Source organism: Stegostoma tigrinum, chromosome 6 (assembly GCF_030684315.1).
Source record: "Stegostoma tigrinum isolate sSteTig4 chromosome 6, sSteTig4.hap1, whole genome shotgun sequence".
NCBI lineage: Eukaryota > Metazoa > Chordata > Chondrichthyes > Orectolobiformes > Stegostomatidae > Stegostoma > Stegostoma tigrinum.
Genome location: NC_081359.1, coordinates 63,274,608 through 63,298,741, shown reverse-complemented (window position 1 = coordinate 63,298,741; position 24,134 = coordinate 63,274,608). Strand labels below are relative to the sequence as shown.

The following is a 24,134-nucleotide window of genomic DNA, read 5'->3' as shown; positions in this document are numbered from 1 at the left end:
GAGAGCGAGAGACAGAGAGCGAGAGACAGAGAGCGAGAGCGAGAGGCAGAGAGCGAGAGGCAGAGAGCGAGAGGCAGAGAGCGAGAGACAGAGAGCGAGAGACAGAGAGCGAGAGGCCGAGAGCGAGAGACCGAGAGCGAGAGACCGAGAGCGGGAGACCGAGAGCGGGAGACCGAGAGCGAGAGACAGAGAGCGAGAGACAGAGAGCGAGAGACAGAGAGCGAGAGACAGAGAGCGAGAGACAGAGAGCGAGAGCGAGAGACAGAGAGCGAGAGCGAGAGACAGAGAGCGAGAGACAGAGAGCGAGAGACAGAGAGCGAGAGACAGAGAGCGAGAGACAGAGAGCGAGAGGCAGAGAGCGAGAGGCAGAGAGCGAGAGGCAGAGAGCGAGAGACAGAGAGCGAGAGACAGAGAGCGAGAGACCGAGAGCGAGAGACCGAGAGCGAGAGACCGAGAGCGGGAGACCGAGAGCGGGAGACCGAGAGCGAGAGACAGAGAGCGAGAGACAGAGAGCGAGAGACAGAGAGCGAGAGACAGAGAGCGAGAGACAGAGAGCGAGAGACAGAGAGCGAGAGCGAGAGGCAGAGAGCGAGAGGCAGAGAGCGAGAGGCAGAGAGCGAGAGGCAGAGAGACCGAGAGCGAGAGACCGAGAGCGAGAGACCGAGAGCGGGAGACCGAGAGCGGGAGACCGAGAGCGGGAGACCGAGAGCGGGAGACCGAGAGCGAGAGGCAGAGAGCGAGAGGCAGAGAGCGAGAGGCAGAGAGCGAGAGGCAGAGAGCGAGAGACCGAGAGCGAGAGACCGAGAGCGAGAGACCGAGAGCGAGAGACCGAGAGACAGAGACCGAGAGACAGAGAGCGAGAGCGAGAGCGAGAGCGAGAGACCGAGAGCGAGAGGCAGAGAGCGAGAGGCAGAGAGCGAGAGGCAGAGAGCGAGAGACCGAGAGCGAGAGACCGAGAGCGAGAGACCGAGAGCGAGAGACCGAGAGCGAGAGAGCGAGAGCGAGAGAACGAGAGCGAGAGAACGAGAGCGAGAGACCGAGAGACAGAGAGCGAGAGACAGAGAGCGAGAGACAGAGAGCGAGAGGCAGAGAGCGAGAGGCAGAGAGCGAGAGGCAGAGAGCGAGAGACCGAGAGCGAGAGACCGAGAGCGAGAGACCGAGAGCGAGAGAGCGAGAGCGAGAGAACGAGAGCGAGAGAACGAGAGCGAGAGACCGAGAGACAGAGAGCGAGAGACAGAGAGCGAGAGACAGAGAGCGAGAGCGAGAGACAGAGAGCGAGAGGCAGAGAGCGAGAGACTGAGAGCGAGAGACCGAGAGCGAGAGAACGAGACCGAGAGACAGAGAGCGAGAGACAGAGAGCGAGAGACAGAGAGCGAGAGACAGAGAGCGAGAGACAGAGAGCGAGAGGCAGAGAGCGAGAGGCAGAGAGCGAGAGACTGAGAGCGAGAGACCGAGAGCGAGAGAACGAGACCGAGAGACAGAGAGCGAGAGACAGAGAGCGAGAGACAGAGAGCGAGAGACAGAGAGCGAGAGCGAGAGGCAGAGAGCGAGAGGCAGAGAGCGAGAGGCCGAGAGCGAGAGACCGAGAGCGAGAGACCGAGAGCGAGAGACCGAGAGCGAGAGACCGAGAGCGAGAGACCGAGAGACAGAGAGCGAGAGACAGAGAGCGAGAGACAGAGAGCGAGAGACAGAGAGCGAGAGACAGAGAGCGAGAGACAGAGAGCGAGAGCGAGAGACGGAGAGCGAGAGCGAGGCAGAGAGCGAGAGACCGAGAGCGAGAGACCGAGAGCGAGAGACCGAGAGCGAGAGCGAGAGACCGAGAGCAAGAGACCGAGAGCGAGAGACAGAGAGCGAGAGACTGAGAGCGAGAGACAGAGAGCGAGAGAGCGAGAGCGAGGCAGAGAGCGAGAGACCGAGAGCGAGAGACCGAGAGCGAGAGACCGAGAGCGAGAGCGAGAGACCGAGAGCAAGAGACCGAGAGCGAGAGACCGAGACCGAGAGCGAGAGACCGAGAGCGAGAGCGAGAGCGAGAGACCGAGAGCGAGAGACCGAGAGCGAGAGAACGAGAGCGAGAGAACGAGAGCGAGAGAACGAGAGCGAGAGAACGAGAGCGAGACAACGAGAGCGAGACAACGAGAGCGAGAGACAGAGAGCGAGAGACAGAGAGCGAGAGCGAGAGGCATAGAGCGAGAGCGAGAGACCGAGAGCGAGAGACCGAGACCGAGAGACCGAGACCGAGAGACCGAGACCGAGAGACCGAGAGCGAGAGACCGAGAGCGAGAGACCGAGAGCGAGAGACAGAGAGCGAGAGACAGAGAGCGAGAGACAGAGAGCGAGAGACAGAGAGCGAGAGACCGAGAGCGAGAGACCGAGAGCGAGAGAACGAGAGCGAGAGAACGAGAGCGAGAGACCGAGAGCGAGAGACCGAGAGCGAGAGAACGAGAGCGAGAGAACGAGAGCGAGAGAACGAGAGCGAGACAACGAGAGCGAGAGACAGAGAGCGAGAGACAGAGAGCGAGAGACAGAGAGCGAGAGACAGAGAGCGAGAGCGAGAGGCATAGAGCGAGAGCGAGAGACCGAGAGCGAGAGACCGAGAGCGAGAGACCGAGAGCGAGAGACCGAGAGACAGAGAGCGAGAGACAGAGAGCGAGAGACAGAGAGCGAGAGCGAGAGACAGAGAGCGAGAGCGAGAGACAGAGAGCGAGAGGCAGAGAGCGAGAGACTGAGAGCGAGAGACCGAGAGCGAGAGAACGAGACCGAGAGAACGAGACCGAGAGACAGAGAGCGAGAGACAGAGAGCGAGAGACAGAGAGCGAGAGCGAGAGGCAGAGAGCGAGAGGCAGAGAGCGAGAGACCGAGAGCGAGAGACCGAGAGCGAGAGACCGAGAGCGAGAGACCGAGAGACCGAGAGCGAGAGACCGAGAGCGAGAGACAGAGAGCGAGAGACAGAGAGCGAGAGACAGAGAGCGAGAGAACGAGACCGAGAGACAGAGAGCGAGAGACAGAGAGCGAGAGACAGAGAGCGAGAGAACGAGACCGAGAGACAGAGAGCGAGAGACAGAGAGCGAGAGACAGAGAGTGAGAGACAGAGAGCGAGAGCGAGAGGCAGAGAGCGAGAGGCAGAGAGCGAGAGGCAGAGAGCGAGAGACCGAGAGCGAGAGACCGAGAGCGAGAGACCGAGAGCGAGAGACCGAGAGACAGAGAGCGAGAGACAGAGAGCGAGAGACAGAGAGCGAGAGACCGAGAGCGAGAGAACGAGAGCGAGAGAACGAGAGCGAGAGAACGAGAGCGAGAGAACGAGAGCGAGAGAACGAGAGCGAGAGAACGAGAGCGAGAGAACGAGAGCGAGAGAACGAGAGCGAGACAACGAGAGCGAGAGACAGAGAGCGAGAGCGAGAGGCATAGAGCGAGAGCGAGAGACCGAGAGCGAGAGACCGAGAGCGAGAGACCGAGACCGAGAGACCGAGAGCGAGAGACCGAGAGCGAGAGACCGAGAGCGAGAGACCGAGAGCGAGAGACAGAGAGCGAGAGACAGAGAGCGAGAGACAGAGAGCGAGAGACAGAGAGCGAGAGACCGAGAGCGAGAGACCGAGAGCGAGAGAACGAGAGCGAGAGAACGAGAGCGAGAGACCGAGAGCGAGAGAACGAGAGCGAGAGAACGAGAGCGAGAGAACGAGAGCGAGAGAACGAGAGCGAGAGAACGAGAGCGAGACAACGAGAGCGAGAGACAGAGAGCGAGAGACAGAGAGCGAGAGACAGAGAGCGAGAGCGAGAGGCATAGAGCGAGAGCGAGAGACCGAGAGCGAGAGACCGAGAGCGAGAGACCGAGACCGAGAGACCGAGAGCGAGAGACCGAGAGCGAGAGACAGAGAGCGAGAGACAGAGAGCGAGAGACAGAGAGCGAGAGACAGAGAGCGAGAGACCGAGAGCGAGAGACCGAGAGCGAGAGACCGAGAGCGAGAGACAGAGAGCGAGAGACAGAGAGCGAGAGACAGAGAGCGAGAGACAGAGAGCGAGAGACAGAGAGCGAGAGCGAGAGGCAGAGAGCGAGAGGCAGAGAGCGAGAGACCGAGAGCGAGAGACCGAGAGCGGGAGACCGAGAGCGGGAGACCGAGAGCGGGAGACCGAGAGCGGGAGACCGAGAGCGGGAGACAGAGAGCGGGAGACAGAGAGCGGGAGACAGAGAGCGAGAGACAGAGAGCGAGAGACAGAGAGCGAGAGCGAGAGACAGAGAGCGAGAGACAGAGAGCGAGAGCGAGAGGCAGAGAGCGAGAGGCAGAGAGCGAGAGACAGAGAGCGAGAGACAGAGAGCGAGAGCGAGAGGCAGAGAGCGAGAGGCAGAGAGCGAGAGACCGAGAGCGAGAGACCGAGAGCGGGAGACCGAGAGCGGGAGACCGAGAGCGGGAGACCGAGAGCGGGAGACAGAGAGCGGGAGACAGAGAGCGGGAGACAGAGAGCGAGAGACAGAGAGCGAGAGCGAGAGACAGAGAGCGAGAGCGAGAGACAGAGAGCGAGAGACAGAGAGCGAGAGACAGAGAGCGAGAGCGAGAGGCAGAGAGCGAGAGGCAGAGAGCGAGAGGCAGAGAGCGAGAGACAGAGAGCGAGAGACAGAGAGCGAGAGCGAGAGGCAGAGAGCGAGAGGCAGAGAGCGAGAGGCAGAGAGCGAGAGGCAGAGAGCGAGAGGCAGAGAGCGAGAGACCGAGAGCGAGAGACCGAGAGCGAGAGGCAGAGAGCGAGAGGCAGAGAGCGAGAGGCAGAGAGCGAGAGGCAGAGAGCGAGAGACCGAGAGCGAGAGACCGAGAGCGAGAGACCGAGAGCGAGAGAGCGAGAGCGAGAGAGCGAGAGCGAGAGAACGAGAGCGAGAGAACGAGAGCGAGAGAACGAGAGCGAGAGACCGAGAGACAGAGAGCGAGAGACAGAGAGCGAGAGACAGAGAGCGAGAGCGAGAGACAGAGAGCGAGAGCGAGAGACAGAGAGCGAGAGACAGAGAGCGAGAGACTGAGAGCGAGAGACAGAGAGCGAGAGACAGAGAGCGAGAGACAGAGAGCGAGAGACAGAGAGCGAGAGACAGAGAGCGAGAGACAGAGAGCGAGAGACAGAGAGCGAGAGACAGAGAGCGAGAGACAGAGAGCGAGAGACAGAGAGCGAGAGACAGAGAGCGAGAGACAGAGAGCGAGAGCGAGAGACGGAGAGCGAGAGCGAGGCAGAGAGCGAGAGACCGAGAGCGAGAGCGAGAGACCGAGAGCAAGAGACCGAGAGCGAGAGACCGAGAGCGAGAGACAGAGAGCGAGAGACAGAGAGCGAGAGAGCGAGAGCGAGGCAGAGAGCGAGAGACCGAGAGCGAGAGACCGAGAGCGAGAGACCGAGAGCGAGAGACCGAGAGCGAGAGCGAGAGACCGAGACCGAGAGCGAGAGACCGAGAGCGAGAGCGAGAGCGAGAGACCGAGAGCGAGAGACCGAGAGCGAGAGAACGAGAGCGAGAGAACGAGAGCGAGAGAACGAGAGCGAGAGACCGAGAGCGAGAGACCGAGAGCGAGAGAACGAGAGCGAGAGAACGAGAGCGAGAGAACGAGAGCGAGAGAACGAGAGCGAGACAACGAGAGCGAGACAACGAGAGCGAGACAACGAGAGCGAGAGACAGAGAGCGAGAGACAGAGAGCGAGAGACAGAGAGCGAGAGACAGAGAGCGAGAGCGAGAGGCATAGAGCGAGAGCGAGAGACCGAGAGCGAGAGACCGAGAGCGAGAGACCGAGACCGAGAGACCGAGAGCGAGAGACCGAGAGCGAGAGACCGAGAGCGAGAGACAGAGAGCGAGAGACAGAGAGCGAGAGACCGAGAGCGAGAGACCGAGAGCGAGAGAACGAGAGCGAGAGACCGAGAGCGAGAGACCGAGAGCGAGAGACCGAGAGCGAGAGACCGAGAGCGAGAGCGAGAGACCGAGAGCGAGAGACCGAGAGCGAGAGACCGAGACCGAGAGCGAGAGACCGAGAGCGAGAGCGAGAGACAGAGAGCGAGAGCGAGGCAGAGAGCGAGAGACCGAGAGCGAGAGACCGAGAGCGAGAGACCGAGAGCGAGAGACCGAGAGCGAGAGCGAGAGCGAGAGACCGAGAGCGAGAGACCGAGAGCGAGAGACCGAGAGCGAGAGACCGAGACCGAGAGCGAGAGACCGAGAGCGAGAGACCGAGACCGAGAGCGAGAGACCGAGAGCGAGAGCGAGAGACAGAGAGCGAGAGCGAGACAGAGAGCGAGAGACCGAGAGCGAGAGACCGAGAGCGAGAGACCGAGAGACAGAGAGCGAGAGACAGAGAGCGAGAGACAGAGAGCGAGAGACAGAGAGCGAGAGACAGAGAGCGAGAGACAGAGAGCGAGAGCGAGAGACGGAGAGCGAGAGCGAGGCAGAGAGCGAGAGACCGAGAGCGAGAGACCGAGAGCGAGAGACCGAGAGCGAGAGCGAGAGACCGAGAGCAAGAGACCGAGAGCGAGAGACCGAGAGCGAGAGACAGAGAGCGAGAGAGCGAGAGCGAGGCAGAGAGCGAGAGACCGAGAGCGAGAGACCGAGAGCGAGAGACCGAGAGCGAGAGCGAGAGACCGAGAGCGAGAGACCGAGAGCGAGAGACCGAGACCGAGAGCGAGAGACCGAGAGCGAGAGCGAGAGCGAGAGACCGAGAGCGAGAGACCGAGAGCGAGAGAACGAGAGCGAGAGAACGAGAGCGAGAGAACGAGAGCGAGAGACCGAGAGCGAGAGACCGAGAGCGAGAGAACGAGAGCGAGAGAACGAGAGCGAGAGAACGAGAGCGAGACAACGAGAGCGAGACAACGAGAGCGAGACAACGAGAGCGAGAGACAGAGAGCGAGAGACAGAGAGCGAGAGACAGAGAGCGAGAGACAGAGAGCGAGAGACAGAGAGCGAGAGCGAGAGGCATAGAGCGAGAGCGAGAGACCGAGAGCGAGAGACCGAGACCGAGAGACCGAGAGCGAGAGACCGAGAGCGAGAGACCGAGAGCGAGAGACAGAGAGCGAGAGACAGAGAGCGAGAGACAGAGAGCGAGAGACAGAGAGCGAGAGACCGAGAGCGAGAGACCGAGAGCGAGAGAACGAGAGCGAGAGAACGAGAGCGAGAGACCGAGAGCGAGAGACCGAGAGCGAGAGAACGAGAGCGAGAGAACGAGAGCGAGAGAACGAGAGCGAGAGAACGAGAGCGAGACAACGAGAGCGAGACAACGAGAGCGAGAGACAGAGAGCGAGAGACAGAGAGCGAGAGACAGAGAGCGAGAGACAGAGAGCGAGAGCGAGAGGCATAGAGCGAGAGCGAGAGACCGAGAGCGAGAGACCGAGAGCGAGAGACCGAGAGCGAGAGACCGAGAGCGAGAGACCGAGAGCGAGAGACAGAGAGCGAGAGACCGAGAGCGAGAGAACGAGAGCGAGAGAACGAGAGCGAGAGACCGAGAGCGAGAGAACGAGAGCGAGAGAACGAGAGCGAGAGAACGAGAGCGAGAGAACGAGAGCGAGACAACGAGAGCGAGACAACGAGAGCGAGAGACAGAGAGCGAGAGACAGAGAGCGAGAGACAGAGAGCGAGAGACAGAGAGCGAGAGCGAGAGGCATAGAGCGAGAGCGAGAGACCGAGAGCGAGAGACCGAGACCGAGAGACCGAGAGCGAGAGACCGAGAGCGAGAGACCGAGAGCGAGAGACCGAGAGCGAGAGACAGAGAGCGAGAGACAGAGAGCGAGAGACAGAGAGCGAGAGACAGAGAGCGAGAGACCGAGACCGAGAGACCGAGAGCGAGAGACCGAGAGCGAGAGACCGAGAGCGAGAGACCGAGAGCGAGAGACAGAGAGCGAGAGACAGAGAGCGAGAGACAGAGAGCGAGAGACAGAGAGCGAGAGACAGAGAGCGAGAGCGAGAGGCAGAGAGCGAGAGACCGAGAGCGAGAGACCGAGAGCGGGAGACCGAGAGCGGGAGACCGAGAGCGGGAGACCGAGAGCGGGAGACCGAGAGCGGGAGACCGAGAGCGGGAGACAGAGAGCGGGAGACAGAGAGCGGGAGACAGAGAGCCAGAGACAGAGAGCGAGAGACAGAGAGCGAGAGACAGAGAGCGAGAGCGAGAGACAGAGAGCGAGAGCGAGAGACAGAGAGCGAGAGACAGAGAGCGAGAGCGAGAGGCAGAGAGCGAGAGGCAGAGAGCGAGAGGCAGAGAGCGAGAGGCAGAGAGCGAGAGACAGAGAGCGAGAGACAGAGAGCGAGAGCGAGAGGCAGAGAGCGAGAGACCGAGAGCGAGAGACCGAGAGCGGGAGACCGAGAGCGGGAGACCGAGAGCGGGAGACCGAGAGCGGGAGACCGAGAGCGGGAGACCGAGAGCGGGAGACAGAGAGCGGGAGACCGAGAGCGGGAGACCGAGAGCGGGAGACCGAGAGCGGGAGACCGAGAGCGGGAGACCGAGAGCGGGAGACCGAGAGCGGGAGACAGAGAGCGGGAGACAGAGAGCGAGAGACAGAGAGCGAGAGCGAGAGACAGAGAGCGAGAGCGAGAGACAGAGAGCGAGAGACAGAGAGCGAGAGCGAGAGGCAGAGAGCGAGAGGCAGAGAGCGAGAGGCAGAGAGCGAGAGGCAGAGAGCGAGAGACAGAGAGCGAGAGACAGAGAGCGAGAGCGAGAGGCAGAGAGCGAGAGACCGAGAGCGAGAGACCGAGAGCGGGAGACCGAGAGCGGGAGACCGAGAGCGGGAGACCGAGAGCGGGAGACCGAGAGCGGGAGACAGAGAGCGGGAGACAGAGAGCGAGAGACAGAGAGCGAGAGACAGAGAGCGAGAGACAGAGAGCGAGAGCGAGAGACAGAGAGCGAGAGCGAGAGACAGAGAGCGAGAGACAGAGAGCGAGAGCGAGAGGCAGAGAGCGAGAGGCAGAGAGCGAGAGGCAGAGAGCGAGAGGCAGAGAGCGAGAGGCCGAGAGCGAGAGACCGAGAGCGAGAGACCGAGAGCGAGAGACCGAGAGCGAGAGGCAGAGAGCGAGAGGCAGAGAGCGAGAGACCGAGAGCGAGAGACCGAGAGCGAGAGAGCGAGAGCGAGAGAGCGAGAGCGAGAGAACGAGAGCGAGAGAACGAGAGCGAGAGACCGAGAGACAGAGAGCGAGAGACAGAGAGCGAGAGACAGAGAGCGAGAGCGAGAGACAGAGAGCGAGAGCGAGAGACAGAGAGCGAGAGGCAGAGAGCGAGAGACTGAGAGCGAGAGACCGAGAGCGAGAGAACGAGACCGAGAGACAGAGAGCGAGAGACCGAGAGCGAGAGACCGAGAGCGAGAGACCGAGAGACCGAGAGCGAGAGACCGAGAGCGAGAGACCGAGAGCGAGAGACAGAGAGCGAGAGACAGAGAGCGAGAGACAGAGAGCGAGAGACAGAGAGCGAGAGACAGAGAGCGAGAGACAGAGAGCGAGAGACAGAGAGCGAGAGCGAGAGACGGAGAGCGAGAGCGAGAGACGGAGAGCGAGAGCGAGGCAGAGAGCGAGAGACCGAGAGCGAGAGACCGAGAGCGAGAGACCGAGAGCGAGAGACCGAGAGCGAGAGACCGAGAGCGAGAGCGAGAGACCGAGAGCGAGAGACCGAGAGCGAGAGACCGAGACCGAGAGCGAGAGACCGAGAGCGAGAGCGAGAGACAGAGAGCGAGAGCGAGGCAGAGAGCGAGAGACCGAGAGCGAGAGACCGAGAGCGAGAGACCGAGAGCGAGAGACCGAGAGCGAGAGCGAGAGACCGAGAGCGAGAGACCGAGAGCGAGAGACCGAGACCGAGAGCGAGAGACCGAGAGCGAGAGACCGAGAGCGAGAGACCGAGACCGAGAGCGAGAGCGAGAGACCGAGAGCGAGAGCGAGAGACAGAGAGCGAGAGCGAGACAGAGAGCGAGAGACCGAGACCGAGAGCGAGAGACCGAGAGCGAGAGCGAGAGACAGAGAGCGAGAGCGAGGCAGAGAGCGAGAGACCGAGAGCGAGAGACCGAGAGCGAGAGACCGAGAGCGAGAGCGAGAGACAGAGAGCGAGAGCGAGGCAGAGAGCGAGAGACCGAGAGCGAGAGACCGAGAGCGAGAGACCGAGAGCGAGAGACCGAGAGCGAGAGCGAGAGACCGAGAGCGAGAGACCGAGAGCGAGAGACCGAGACCGAGAGCGAGAGACCGAGAGCGAGAGACCGAGAGCGAGAGACCGAGACCGAGAGCGAGAGCGAGAGACCGAGAGCGAGAGCGAGAGACCGAGAGCGAGAGCGAGACAGAGAGCGAGAGACCGAGAGCGAGAGACCGAGAGCGAGAGAACGAGAGCGAGAGAACGAGAGCGAGAGAACGAGAGCGAGAGAACGAGAGCGAGAGAACGAGAGCGAGAGACCGAGAGCGAGAGAACGAGAGCGAGAGAACGAAAGCGAGAGAACGAGAGCGAGAGACCGAGAGCGAGAGAACGAGAGCGAGAGAACGAGAGCGAGAGAACGAGAGCGAGAGAACGAGAGCGAGAGAACGAGAGCGAGAGAACGAGAGCGAGACAACGAGAGCGAGACAACGAGAGCGAGAGACAGAGAGCGAGAGACAGAGAGCGAGAGACAGAGAGCGAGAGCGAGAGGCATAGAGCGAGAGCGAGAGACCGAGAGCGAGAGCGAGAGACCGAGAGACCGAGAGCGAGAGACCGAGAGCGAGAGACAGAGAGCGAGAGACAGAGAGCGAGAGACAGAGAGCGAGAGACAGAGAGCGAGAGACCGAGAGCGAGAGACAGAGAGCGAGAGACAGAGAGCGAGAGACAGAGAGCGAGAGACAGAGAGCGAGAGCGAGAGACAGAGAGCGAGAGCGAGAGACAGAGAGCGAGAGCGAGAGGCAGAGAGCGAGAGACCGAGACCGAGAGACCGAGAGCGAGAGACCGAGAGCGGGAGACCGAGAGCGGGAGACCGAGAGCGGGAGACCGAGAGCGGGAGACCGAGAGCGGGAGACCGAGAGCGGGAGACCGAGAGCGGGAGACAGAGAGCGAGAGGCAGAGAGCGAGAGACAGAGAGCGAGAGACAGAGAGCGAGAGCGAGAGGCAGAGAGCGAGAGACCGAGACCGAGAGACCGAGAGCGAGAGACCGAGAGCGGGAGACCGAGAGCGGGAGACCGAGAGCGGGAGACCGAGAGCGGGGGACCGAGAGCGGGAGACCGAGAGCGGGAGACCGAGAGCGGGAGACAGAGAGCGAGAGGCAGAGAGCGAGAGACAGAGAGCGAGAGACAGAGAGCGAGAGACAGAGAGCGAGAGCGAGAGGCAGAGAGCGAGAGGCAGAGAGCGAGAGGCAGAGAGCGAGAGGCAGAGAGCGAGAGACAGAGAGCGAGAGGCCGAGAGCGAGAGGCCGAGAGCGAGAGGCCGAGAGCGAGAGGCCGAGAGCGAGAGGCCGAGAGCGGGAGACCGAGAGCGGGAGACCGAGAGCGGGAGACCGAGAGCGGGAGACCGAGAGCGGGAGACAGAGAGCGGGAGACAGAGAGCGAGAGGCAGAGAGCGAGAGGCAGAGAGCGAGAGCGAGAGACAGAGAGCGAGAGCGAGAGACAGAGAGCGAGAGACAGAGAGCGAGAGACAGAGAGCGAGAGACAGAGAGCGAGAGACAGAGAGCGAGAGCGAGAGGCAGAGAGCGAGAGGCAGAGAGCGAGAGGCAGAGAGCGAGAGACCGAGAGACCGAGAGCGAGAGACCGAGAGCGAGAGACCGAGAGCGAGAGACCGAGAGCGAGAGACCGAGAGCGAGAGACCGAGAGCGAGAGACCGAGAACGAGAGTGAGAGACAGAGAGCGAGAGCGAGAGACAGAGAGCGAGAGACCGAGAGCGAGAGACCGAGAGCGAGAGACAGAGAGCGAGAGACAGAGAGCGAGAGACAGAGAGCGAGAGACAGAGAGCGAGAGACAGAGAGCGAGAGCGAGAGACCGAGAGCGAGAGCGAGAGACCGAGAGCGAGAGCGAGAGACCGAGAGCGAGAGACCGAGAGCGAGAGACCGAGAGCGAGAGACCGAGAGCGAGAGACCGAGAGCGAGAGCGAGAGGCCGAGAGCGAGAGGCCGAGAGCGAGAGGCCGAGAGCGAGAGACCGAGAACGAGAGTGAGAGACAGAGAGCGAGAGCGAGAGACAGAGAGCGAGAGACAGAGAGCGAGAGACAGAGAGCGAGAGACCGAGAGCGAGAGACCGAGAGCGAGAGACCGAGAGCGAGAGACCGAGAGCGAGAGACCGAGAGCGAGAGACCGAGAGCGAGAGACAGAGAGCGAGAGGCCGAGAGCGAGAGACAGAGAGCGAGAGCGAGAGACAGAGAGCGAGAGCGAGAGACCGAGAGCGAGAGCGAGAGACCGAGAGCGAGAGCGAGAGACAGAGAGCGAGAGACCGAGAGCGAGAAACCGAGAGCGAGAGACCGAGAGCGAGAGCGAGAGGCCGAGAGCGAGAGGCCGAGAGCGAGAGACCAAGAACGAGAGTGAGAGACAGAGAGCGAGAGCGAGAGACAGAGAGCGAGAGACTGAGAGCGAGAGGCCGAGAGCGAGAGGCCGAGAGCGAGAGGCCGAGAGCGAGAGACCGAGAACGAGAGACCGAGAACGAGAGTGAGAGACAGAGAGCGAGAGCGAGAGGCCGAGAGCGAGAGGCCGAGAGCGAGAGGCCGAGAGCGAGAGACCGAGAGCGAGAGACCGAGAGCGAGAGACAGAGAGCGAGAGACAGAGAGCGAGAGACAGAGAGCGAGAGACGGAGAGCGAGAGACAGAGAGCGAGAGGCCGAGAGCGAGAGACCGAGAACGAGAGTGACAGACAGAGAGCCAGAGCGAGAGACAGAGAGCGAGAGACCGAGAGCGAGAGACCGAGAGCGAGAGACCGAGAGCGAGAGACCGAGAGCGAGAGACCGAGAGCGAGAGACAGAGAGCGAGAGACAGAGAGCGAGAGACCGAGAGACCGAGAGCGAGAGATCGAGAACGAGAGACCGAGAGACCGAGAACGAGAGTGAGAGACAGAGAGCGAGAGTGAGAGACAGAGAGCGAGAGCGAGAGACAGAGAGCGAGAGCGAGAGACAGAGAGCGAGAGCGAGAGACAGAGAGCGAGAGCGAGAGACAGAGAGCGAGAGTGAGAGACAGAGAGCGAGAGCGAGAGCGAGAGCGAGAGCGAGAGACCGAGAGCGAGAGCGAGAGACCGAGAGCGAGAGACAGAGAGCGAGAGACAGAGAGCGAGAGACAGAGAGCGAGAGACCGAGAGACCGAGAACGAGAGCGAGAGACCGAGAACGAGAGTGAGAGACAGACAGCGAGAGCGAGAGACAGAGAGCGAGAGCGAGAGACAGAGAGCGAGAGCGAGAGACCGAGAGCGAGAGACAGAGAGCGAGAGACAGAGAGCGAGAGGCCGAGAGCGAGAGACCGAGAGCGAGAGACCGAGAGCGAGAGACCGAGAGCGAGAGCGAGAGACCGAGAGCGATAGCGAGAGACAGAGAGCGAGAGACCGAGAGCGAGAGAGCGAGAGACAGAGAGCGAGAGACAGAGAGCGAGAGACAGAGAGCGAGAGACCGAGAGCGAGAGACCGAGACCGAGAGCGATAGCGAGAGACAGAGAGCGAGAGACCGAGAGCGAGAGAGCGAGAGACAGAGAGCGAGAGACAGAGAGCGAGAGACAGAGAGCGAGAGACAGAGAGCGAGAGACCGAGAGCGATAGCGAGAGACAGAGAGCGATAGCGAGAGACAGAGAGCGAGAGACCGAGAGCGAGAGAGCGAGAGACAGAGAGCGAGAGACAGAGAGCGAGAGACCGAGAGCGAGAGACCGAGAGCGAGAGACAGAGAGCGAGAGACAGAGAGCGAGAGACCGAGAACGAGAGCGGGAGACAGAGAGCGAGAGCGAGAGCGAGAGACCGAGAGCGAGAGACCGAGAGCGAGAGACCGAGAGCGAGAGCGAGAGACCGAGAGCGAGAGACCGAGAGCGAGAGACCGAGAGCGAGAGACCGAGAGCGAGAGCGAGAGACCGAGAGCGAGAGACCGAGAGCGAGAGACAGAGAGCGAGAGACAGAGAGCGAGAGACAGAGAGCGAGAGCGAGAGGCCGAGAGCGAGAGACCGAGAGCGAGAGACCGAGAGCGAGAGCGAGAGACCGAGAGCGATAGCGAGAGACAGAGAGCGAGAGACCGAGAGCGAGAGAGCGAGAGACAGAGAGCGAGAGACAGAGAGCGAGAGACAGAGAGCGAGAGACCGAGAGCGAGAGACCTAGAGCGAGAGACCGAGAGCGAGAGACCGAGAGCGAGAGCGAGAGACCGAGAGCGAGAGACCGAGAGCGAGAGACCGAGAGCGAGAGACAGAGAGCGAGAGACAGAGAGCGAGAGACAGAGAGCGAGAGCGAGAGACCGAGAGCGAGAGCGAGAGACAGAGAGCGAGAGACCGAGAGCGAGAGACCGAGAGCGAGAGACCGAGAGCGAGAGGGAGAGGCCGAGAGCGAGAGGCCGAGAGCGAGAGACCAAGAACGAGAGTGAGAGACAGAGAGCGAGAGCGAGAGACAGAGAGCGAGAGACCGAGAGCGAGAGGCCGAGAGCGAGAGGCCGAGAGCGAGAGGCCGAGAGCGAGAGGCCGAGAGCGAGAGGCCGAGAGCGAGAGGCCGAGAGCGAGAGGCCGAGAGCGAGAGGCCGAGAGCGAGAGGCCGAGAACGAGAGACCGAGAACGAGAGTGAGAGACAGAGAGCGAGAGCGAGAGGCCGAGAGCGAGAGGCCGAGAGCGAGAGGCCGAGAGCGAGAGACCGAGAGCGAGAGACCGAGAGCGAGAGACCGAGAGCGAGAGACAGAGAGCGAGAGACAGAGAGCGAGAGACGGAGAGCGAGAGACAGAGAGCGAGAGACAGAGAGCGAGAGACAGAGAGCGAGAGCGAGAGACAGAGAGCGAGAGACCGAGAACGAGAGTGAGAGACAGAGAGCCAGAGCGAGAGACAGAGAGCGAGAGACCGAGAGCGAGAGACCGAGAGCGAGAGACCGAGAGCGAGAGACCGAGAGCGAGAGACAGAGAGCGAGAGACAGAGAGCGAGAGACAGAGAGCGAGAGCGAGAGACAGAGAGCGAGAGACAGAGAGCGAGAGCGAGAGACAGAGAGCGAGAGCGAGAGACCGAGAGCTAGATCGAGAGACCGAGAGCGAGAGATCGAGAACGAGAGACCGAGAGACCGAGAACGAGAGTGAGAGACAGAGAGCGAGAGTGAGAGACAGAGAGCGAGAGCGAGAGACAGAGAGCGAGAGCGAGAGACCGAGAGCGAGAGCGAGAGACCGAGAGACCGAGAGACCGAGAACGAGAGTGAGAGACAGAGAGCGAGAGTGAGAGACAGAGAGCGAGAGCGAGAGCGAGAGACCGAGAGCGAGAGCGAGAGACCGAGAGCGAGAGACAGAGAGCGAGAGACAGAGAGCGAGAGACCGAGAGACCGAGAACGAGAGCGAGAGACCGAGAACGAGAGCGAGAGACAGAGAGCGAGAGCGAGAGACAGAGAGCGAGAGCGAGAGACAGAGAGCGAGAGTGAGAGACAGAGAGCGAGAGACCGAGAGCGAGAGACCGAGAGCGAGAGACAGAGAGCGAGAGACAGAGAGCGAGAGACAGAGAGCGAGAGCGAGAGGCCGAGAGCGAGAGGCCGAGAGCGAGAGACCGAGAACGAGAGTGAGAGACAGAGAGCGAGAGCGAGAGACCGAGAGCGAGAGACCGAGAGCGAGAGACCGAGAGCGAGAGACAGAGAGCGAGAGACAGAGAGCGAGAGACAGAGAGCGAGAGACAGAGAGCGAGAGCGAGAGGCCGTGAACGAGAGCGAGAGACCGAGAACGAGAGTGAGAGACAGAGAGCGAGAGCGAGAGACAGAGAGCGAGAGCGAGAGACAGAGAGCGAGAGTGAGAGACAGAGAGCGAGAGACCGAGAGCGAGAGACCGAGAGCGAGAGACAGAGAGCGAGAGACAGAGAGCGAGAGCGAGAGGCCGAGAGCGAGAGACCGAGAGCGAGAGTGAGAGACAGAGAGCGAGAGCGAGAGACAGAGAGCGAGAGCGAGAGACAGAGAGCGAGAGCGAGAGACCGAGAGCGAGAGACAGAGAGCGAGAGGCCGAGAGCGAGAGACCGAGAGCGAGAGACCGAGAGCGAGAGACCGAGAGCGAGAGACCGAGAGCGAGAGCGAGAGACCGAGAGCGATAGCGAGAGACAGAGAGCGAGAGACCGAGAGCGAGAGAGCGAGAGACAGAGAGCGAGAGACAGAGAGCGAGAGACAGAGAGCGAGAGACAGAGAGCGAGAGACAGAGAGCGAGAGACCGAGAGCGAGAGACCGAGACCGAGAGCGATAGCGAGAGACAGAGAGCGAGAGACCGAGAGCGAGAGAGCGAGAGACAGAGAGCGAGAGACAGAGAGCGAGAGACAGAGAGCGAGAGACAGAGAGCGAGAGACAGAGAGCGAGAGACAGAGAGCGAGAGACCGAGAGCGAGAGCGAGAGACCGAGAGCGATAGCGAGAGACAGAGAGCGAGAGACCGAGAGCGAGAGAGCGAGAGACAGAGAGCGAGAGACAGAGAGCGAGAGACAGAGAGCGAGAGACAGAGAGCGAGAGACAGAGAGCGAGAGACCGAGAGCGAGAGACCGAGAGCGAGAGCGAGAGACCGAGAGCGAGAGACCGAGAGCGAGAGACCGAGAGCGAGAGACAGAGAGCGAGAGACAGAGAGCGAGAGACAGAGAGCGAGAGACCGAGAACGAGAGCGGGAGACAGAGAGCGAGAGCGAGAGCGAGAGACCGAGAGCGAGAGACCGAGAGCGAGAGACCGAGAGCGAGAGACCGAGAGCGAGAGCGAGAGACCGAGAGCGAGAGACCGAGAGCGAGAGACCGAGAGCGAGAGACCGAGAGCGAGAGACCGAGAGCGAGAGACAGAGAGCGAGAGACAGAGAGCGAGAGCGAGAGACCGAGAGCGAGAGACAGAGAGCGAGAGACAGAGAGCGAGAGACAGAGAGCGAGAGCGAGAGGCCGAGAGCGAGAGACCGAGAGCGAGAGACCGAGAGCGAGAGCGAGAGACCGAGAGCGATAGCGAGAGACAGAGAGCGAGAGACCGAGAGCGAGAGAGCGAGAGACAGAGAGCGAGAGACAGAGAGCGAGAGACAGAGAGCGAGAGACCGAGAGCGAGAGACCTAGAGCGAGAGACCGAGAGCGAGAGACCGAGAGCGAGAGCGAGAGACCGAGAGCGAGAGACCGAGAGCGAGAGACCGAGAGCGAGAGACCGAGAGCGAGAGACAGAGAGCGAGAGACCGAGAACGAGAGCGGGAGACAGAGAGCGAGAGCGAGAGACCGAGAGCGAGAGACCGAGAGCGAGAGACCGAGAGCGAGAGACCGAGAGCGAGAGCGAGAGACCGAGAGCGAGAGACCGAGAGCGAGAGACCGAGAGCGAGAGCGAGAGACAGGGAGCGAGAGACCGAGAGCGAGAGACCGAGAGCGAGAGACCGAGAGCGAGAGACCGAGAGCGAGAGACCGAGAGCGAGAGACCGAGAGCGAGAGCGAGAGACAGAGAGCGAGAGACCGAGAACGAGAGCGAGAGAGAGAGAGTGAGAGCGAGAGACAGAGAGCGAGAGCAAGAGACAGAGAGCGAGAGCGAGAGACAGTGAGCGAGAGACCGACAGCGAGAGCGAGAGCGAGAGACAGAGAGCGAGAGACCGAGAGACCGAGACCGAGAGCGAGAGACCGAGAACGAGAGCGAGAGACCGAGAACGAGAGCGAGAGACCGAGAACGAGAGCGAGAGACCGAGAGCGAGAGCGAGACAGAGAGGGAGAGCGAGAGACAGAGAGGGAGAGCGAGAGACAGAGAGGGAGAGCGAGAGACAGAGAGCGAGAGACCGAGAGCGAGAGACCGAGAGCGAGAGACCGAGAGCGAGAGACCGAGAGCGAGAGACAGAGAGCGAGAGACAGAGAGCGAGAGACAGAGAGCGAGAGACCGAGAGCGAGAGACCGAGAGCGAGAGACCGAGAGCGAGAGACCGAGAACGAGAGACCGAGAACGAGAGACCGAGAACGAGAGACCGAGAACGAGAGCGTGGGACAGAGAGTGAGAGCGAGAGACAGAGAGCGAGAGCGAGAGACCGAGAGCGAGAGACCGACAGCGAGAGCGAGAGCGAGAAACAGAGAGCGAGAGACAGAGAGCGAGAGACCGAGAGCGAGAGACCGAGAGCGAGAGACCGAGAGCGAGAGACCGACAGCGAGAGCGAGAGACCGAGAGCGAGAGCGAGAGACAGAGAGCGAGAGCGAGAGACCGAGAACGAGAGCGAGAGCGAGAGACAGAGAGCGAGAGCGAGAGACAGAGAGCGAGAGACCGACAGCGAGAGCGAGAGCGAGAAACAGAGAGCGAGAGACAGAGAGCGAGAGACAGAGAGCGAGAGACCGAGAGCGAGAGACCGAGAGCGAGAGACCGAGAGCGAGAGCGAGAGACCGAGAGCGAGAGCGAGAGACAGAGAGCGAGAGCGAGAGACCGAGAACGAGAGCGAGAGCGAGAGACCGAGAGCGAGAGCGAGAGACAGAGAGCGAGAGCGAGAGACCGAGAACGAGAGCGAGAGCGAGAGACCGAGAGCGAGAGCGAGAGACAGAGAGCGAGAGCGAGAGACAGAGAGCGAGAGCGAGAGACCGAGAACGAGAGCGAGAGCGAGAGACAGAGAGCGAGAGCGAGAGACAGAGAGCGAGAGACCGAGAGCGAGAGACCGAGAGCGAGAGACCGAGAGCGAGAGACAGAGAGCGAGAGACAGAGACCGAGAGACAGAGAGCGAGAGACCGAGAGCGAGAGCGAGAGACAGAGAGCGAGAGCGAGAGACCGAGAGCGAGAGCGAGAGACCGAGAGCGAGAGCGAGAGCGAGAGACCGAGAGCGAGAGAGCGAGAGACAGAGACCGAGAGCGAGAGACCGAGAGCGAGAGACCGAGAGCGAGAGACCGAGAGCGAGAGCGAGAGACCGAGAACGAGAGCGAGAGACAGAGAGCGAGAGCGAGAGACAGAGAGCGAGAGCGAGAGACAGAGAGCGAGAGACCGAGAGACAGAGAGCGAGAGACCGAGAGAGAGCGAGACCGAGAGCGAGAGACCGAGAGAGCGAGACCGAGAGCGAGAGACCGAGAGCGAGAGACCGAGAGCGAGAGACCGAGAGCGAGAGACCGAGAGCGAGAGAGCGAGAGACCGAGAGCGCGAGAGCGAGAGACAGAGAGCGAGAGGCCGAGAGCGAGAGACCGAGACCGAGAGCGAGAGCGAGAAACAGAGAGCGAGAGCGAGAGACAGAGAGCGAGAGACCGAGAGCGAGAGACCGAGAGCGCGAGAGCGAGAGACAGAGAGCGAGAGGCCGAGAGCGAGAGACCGAGACCGAGAGCGAGAGCGAGAGACAGAGAGCGAGAGCGAGAGACAGAGAGCGAGAGACCGAGAGCGAGAGACCGAGAGCGCGAGACCGAGAGCGAGAGACCGAGAGCGAGAGACCGAGAGACCGACAGCGCGAGAGCGAGAGACAGAGAGCGAGAGACAGAGAGCGAGAGGCCGAGAGCGAGAGGCCGAGAGCGAGAGGCCGAGAGCGAGAGGCCGAGAGCGAGAGGCCGAGAGCGAGAGACCGAGAGCGAGAGACCGAGAGCGAGAGACCGAGACCGAGAGCGAGAGCGAGAGCGAGAGCGAGAGCGAGAGCGAGAGACAGAGAGCGAGAGCGAGAGATCAGAGAGCGAGAGCGAGAGACAGAGAGCGAGAGCGAGAGCGAGAGACAGAGACCGAGAGACCGAGAGCGAGAGACCGAGAGCGAGAGACCGAGAGCGAGAGACAGAGAGCGAGAGACAGAGAGCGAGAGACCGAGAGCGAGAGACCGAGAGCGAGAGACAGAGAGCGAGAGACAGAGAGCGAGAGACCGAGAGCGAGAGACCGAGAGCGAGAGACCGAGAGCGAGAGCGAGAGACAGAGAGCGAGAGACCGAGAGCGAGAGACAGAGAGCGAGAGACCGAGAACGAGAGCGTGGGACAGAGAGTGTGAGCGAGAGACAGAGAGCGAGAGCGAGAGACAGAGAGCGAGAGACCGACAGCGAGAGCGTGAGCGAGAGACAGAGAGCGAGAGACCGAGAGCGAGAGACCGACAGCGAGAGACCGACAGCGAGAGACCGACAGCGAGAGACCGACAGCGAGAGACCGACAGCGAGAGACCGAGAGCGAGAGCGAGAGACCGAGAGCGAGAGACAGAGAGCGAGAGACAGAGAGCGAGAGGCCGAGAGCGAGAGGCCGAGAGCGAGAGGCCGAGAGCGAGAGCGAGAGACCGAGAACGAGAGCGAGAGCGAGAGACAGAGAGCGAGAGACCGAGAGCGAGAGACCGAGAGCGAGAGACAGAGAGCGAGAGACAGAGAGCGAGAGCGAGAGACCGAGAGCGAGAGCGAGAGACCGAGAGCGAGAGACCGAGAGCGAGAGACCGAGAGCGAGAGACAGAGAGTGAGAGACCGAGAGCGAGAGCGAGAGACCGAGAACGAGAGTGAGAGACAGAGCGCGAGAGCGAGAGACAGAGAGCGAGAGCGAGAGACCGAGAGCGAGAGCGAGAGACCGAGAGCGAGAGACCGAGAGCGAGAGAGCGAGAGCGAGAGACAGAGAGCGAGAGCGAGAGACCGAGAGCGAGAGCGAGAGACCGAGAGCGAGAGACCGAGAGCGAGAGACCGAGAGCGAGAGACCGAGAGCGAGAGCGAGAGACCGAGAACGAGAGTGAGAGACAGAGAGCGAGAGCGAGAGACCGAGAGCGAGAGCGAGAGACAATGAGCGAGAGCGAGAGACAGAGAGCGAGAGACCGACAGCGAGAGCGAGAGCGAGAGACAGAGAGCGAGAGGCCGAGAGCGAGAGACAGAGAGCGAGAGCGAGAGACAGAGAGCGAGAGCGAGAGGCAGAGACCGACAGCGAGAGCGAGAGCGAGAGACAGAGAGCGAGAGGCCGAGAGCGAGAGACCGAGAACGAGAGCGAGAGACCGAGAGCGAGAGGCCGAGAGCGAGAGGCCGAGAGCGAGAGGCCGAGAGCGAGAGACAGAGAGCGAGAGACAGAGAGCGAGAGCGAGAGATCAGAGAGCGAGAGCGAGAGACAGAGAGCGAGAGCGAGAGCGAGAGACAGAGACCGAGAGACAGAGAGCGAGAGACCGAGAGCGAGAGACCGAGAGCGAGAGACCGAGAGCGAGAGACAGAGAGCGAGAGACAGAGAGCGAGAGACCGAGAGCGAGAGACCGAGAGCGAGAGACCGAGAGCGAGAGACCGAGAGCGAGAGACCGAGAGCGAGAGCGAGAGACAGAGAGCGAGAGACCGAGAGCGAGAGACAGAGAGCGAGAGACCGAGAACGAGAGCGTGGGACAGAGAGTGTGAGCGAGAGACAGAGAGCGAGAGCGAGAGACAGAGAGCGAGAGACCGACAGCGAGAGCGTGAGCGAGAGACCGAGAGCGAGAGACCGAGAGCGAGAGACCGAGAGCGAGAGACCGAGAGCGAGAGACCGACAGCGAGAGACCGACAGCGAGAGACCGACAGCGAGAGACCGAGAGCGAGAGCGAGAGACAGAGAGCGTGAGCGAGAGACCGAGAGCGAGAGACCGAGAGCGAGAGACCGAGAGCGAGAGACCGAGAGCGAGAGCGAGAGACAGAGAGCGAGAGACAGAGAGCGAGAGACCGAGGGCGAGAGACCGAGAACGAGAGCGAGAGACAGAGAGCGAGAGCGAGAGACAGAGAGCGAGAGCGAGAGCCCGAGAACGAGAGCGAGAGACAGAGAGCGAGAGACTGGGAGCGAGAGACTGGGAGCGAGAGACTGGGAGCGAGAGACTGGGAGCGAGAGAGAGGGAGCGAGAGAAAGGGAGCGAGAGAAAGGGAGCGAGAGACTGGGAGCGAGAGACTGGGAGCGAGAGACAGGGAGCGAGAGACAGGGAGCGAGAGACAGGGAGCGAGAGACAGGGAGCGAGAGACAGGGAGCGAGGGACTGGGAGCGAGGGACTGGGAGCGAGGGACTGGGAGCGAGGGACTGGGAGCCAGAGACTGGGAGCCAGAGACTGGGAGCCAGAGACTGGGAGCCAGAGACTGGGAGCGAGAGAGAGAGAGCGAGAGAGAGGGAGCGAGAGAGAGGGAGCGAGAGACTGGGAGCGAGAGACTGGGAGCGAGAGACTGGGAGCGAGAGAGAGGGAGCGAGAGAGAGGGAGCGAGAGAGAGGGAGCGAGAGACTGGGAGCGAGAGACTGGGAGCGAGAGACTGGGAGCGAGAGAGAGAGAGCGAGAGAGAGGGAGCGAGAGAGAGGGAGCGAGAGACTGGGAGCGAGAGACTGGGAGCGAGAGACTGGGAGCGAGAGACTGGGAGCGAGAGAGAGGGAGCGAGAGAGAGGGAGCGAGAGAGAGGGAGCGAGAGAGAGGGAGCGAGAGACTGGGAGCGAGAGACTGGGAGCGAGAGACTGGGAGCGAGAGACAGGGAGCGAGAGACAGGGAGCGAGAGACAGGGAGCGAGAGACAGGGAGCGAGGGACAGGGAGCGAGGGACAGGGAGCGAGGGACAGGGAGCGAGGGACAGGGAGCGAGGGACTGGGAGCGAGGGACTGGGAGCGAGGGACTGGGAGCCAGAGACTGGGAGCCAGAGACTGGGAGCCAGAGACTGGGAGCCAGAGACTGGGAGCGAGAGAGAGAGAGCGAGAGAGAGGGAGCGAGAGACTGGGAGCGAGAGACTGGGAGCGAGAGAGAGGGAGCGAGAGAGAGGGAGCGAGAGAGAGGGAGCGAGAGACTGGGAGCGAGAGACTGGGAGCGAGAGACTGGGAGCGAGAGAGAGGGAGCGAGAGAGAGGGAGCGAGAGAGAGGGAGCGAGAGAGAGGGAGCGTGAGACTGGGAGCGTGAGACTGGGAGCGAGAGACTGGGAGCGAGAGACTGGGAGCGAGAGACTGGGAGCGAGAGACTGGGAGCGAGAGACTGGGAGCGAGAGAGAGTGAGCCAGAGACTGGGAGCGAGAGACTGGGAGCGAGAGACTGGGAGCGAGAGAGAGGGAGCGAGAGAGAGGGAGCGAGAGAGAGGGAGCGAGAGAGAGGGAGCGAGAGACTGGGAGCGAGAGACTGGGAGCGAGAGACTGGGAGCGAGAGACTGGGAGCGAGAGAGAGGGAGCGAGAGAGAGGGAGCGAGAGAGAGGGAGCGAGAGAGAGGGAGCGAGAGACTGGGAGCGAGAGACTGGGAGCGAGAGACTGGGAGCGAGAGAGAGGGAGCGAGAGAGAGGGAGCGAGAGAGAGGGAGCGAGAGACTGGGAGCGAGAGACTGGGAGCGAGAGAGAGGGAGCGAGAGAGAGGGAGCGAGAGAAAGGGAGCGAGAGAAAGGGAGCGAGAGAAAGGGAGCGAGAGACTGGGAGCGAGAGACTGGGAGCGAGAGAGAGGGAGCGAGAGAGAGGGAGCGAGAGAGAGGGAGCGAGAGAGAGGGAGCGAGAGAGAGGGAGCGAGAGACTGGGAGCGAGAGAGAGGGAGCGAGAGAGAGGGAGCGAGAGAGAGGGAGCGAGAGACTGGGAGCGAGAGACTGGGAGCGAGAGACTGGGAGCGAGCGACTGGGAGCGAGAGACTGGGAGCGAGAGACTGGGAGCGAGAGAGAGGGAGCCAGAGACTGGGAGCCAGAGACTGGGAGCGAGAGACTGGGAGCGAGAGACTGGGAGCGAGAGACTGGGAGCGAGAGACTGGGAGCGAGAGACTGGGAGCGAGAGACTGGGAGCGAGAGACTGGGAGCGAGAGACTGGGAGCGAGAGAGAGGGAGCCAGAGACTGGGAGCGAGAGACTGGGAGCGAGAGACTGGGAGCGAGAGACTGGGAGCGAGAGACTGGGAGCGAGAGAGAGGGAGCGAGAGAGAGGGAGCGAGAGACTGGGAGCGAGAGACTGGGAGCGAGAGACTGGGAGCGAGAGACTGGGAGCGAGAGAGAGGGAGCGAGAGAGAGGGAGCGAGAGAGAGGGAGCGAGAGAGAGGGAGCGAGAGAAAGGGAGCGAGAGAAAGGGAGCGAGAGAAAGGGAGCGAGAGACTGGGAGCGAGAGACTGGGAGCGAGAGACTGGGAGCGAGAGACTGGGAGCGAGAGACTGGGAGCCAGAGACTGGGAGCCAGAGACTGGGAGCCAGAGACTGGGAGCGAGAGAGAGGGAGCGAGAGAGAGGGAGCGAGAGAGAGGGAGCGAGAGAGAGGGAGCGAGAGACTGGGAGCGAGAGAGAGGGAGCGAGAGAGAGG

General features: G+C 62.1%; 1 protein-coding gene across 1 annotated transcript in view; it reads right to left on the bottom strand.

Moving 5' to 3' along the window:
- LOC125453120 (PC3-like endoprotease variant B) overlaps positions 1–24,134 on the bottom strand; it is a 1,374,573-nt gene that overhangs the window by 819,377 nt on the left and 531,062 nt on the right. The window lies entirely within an intron of this gene.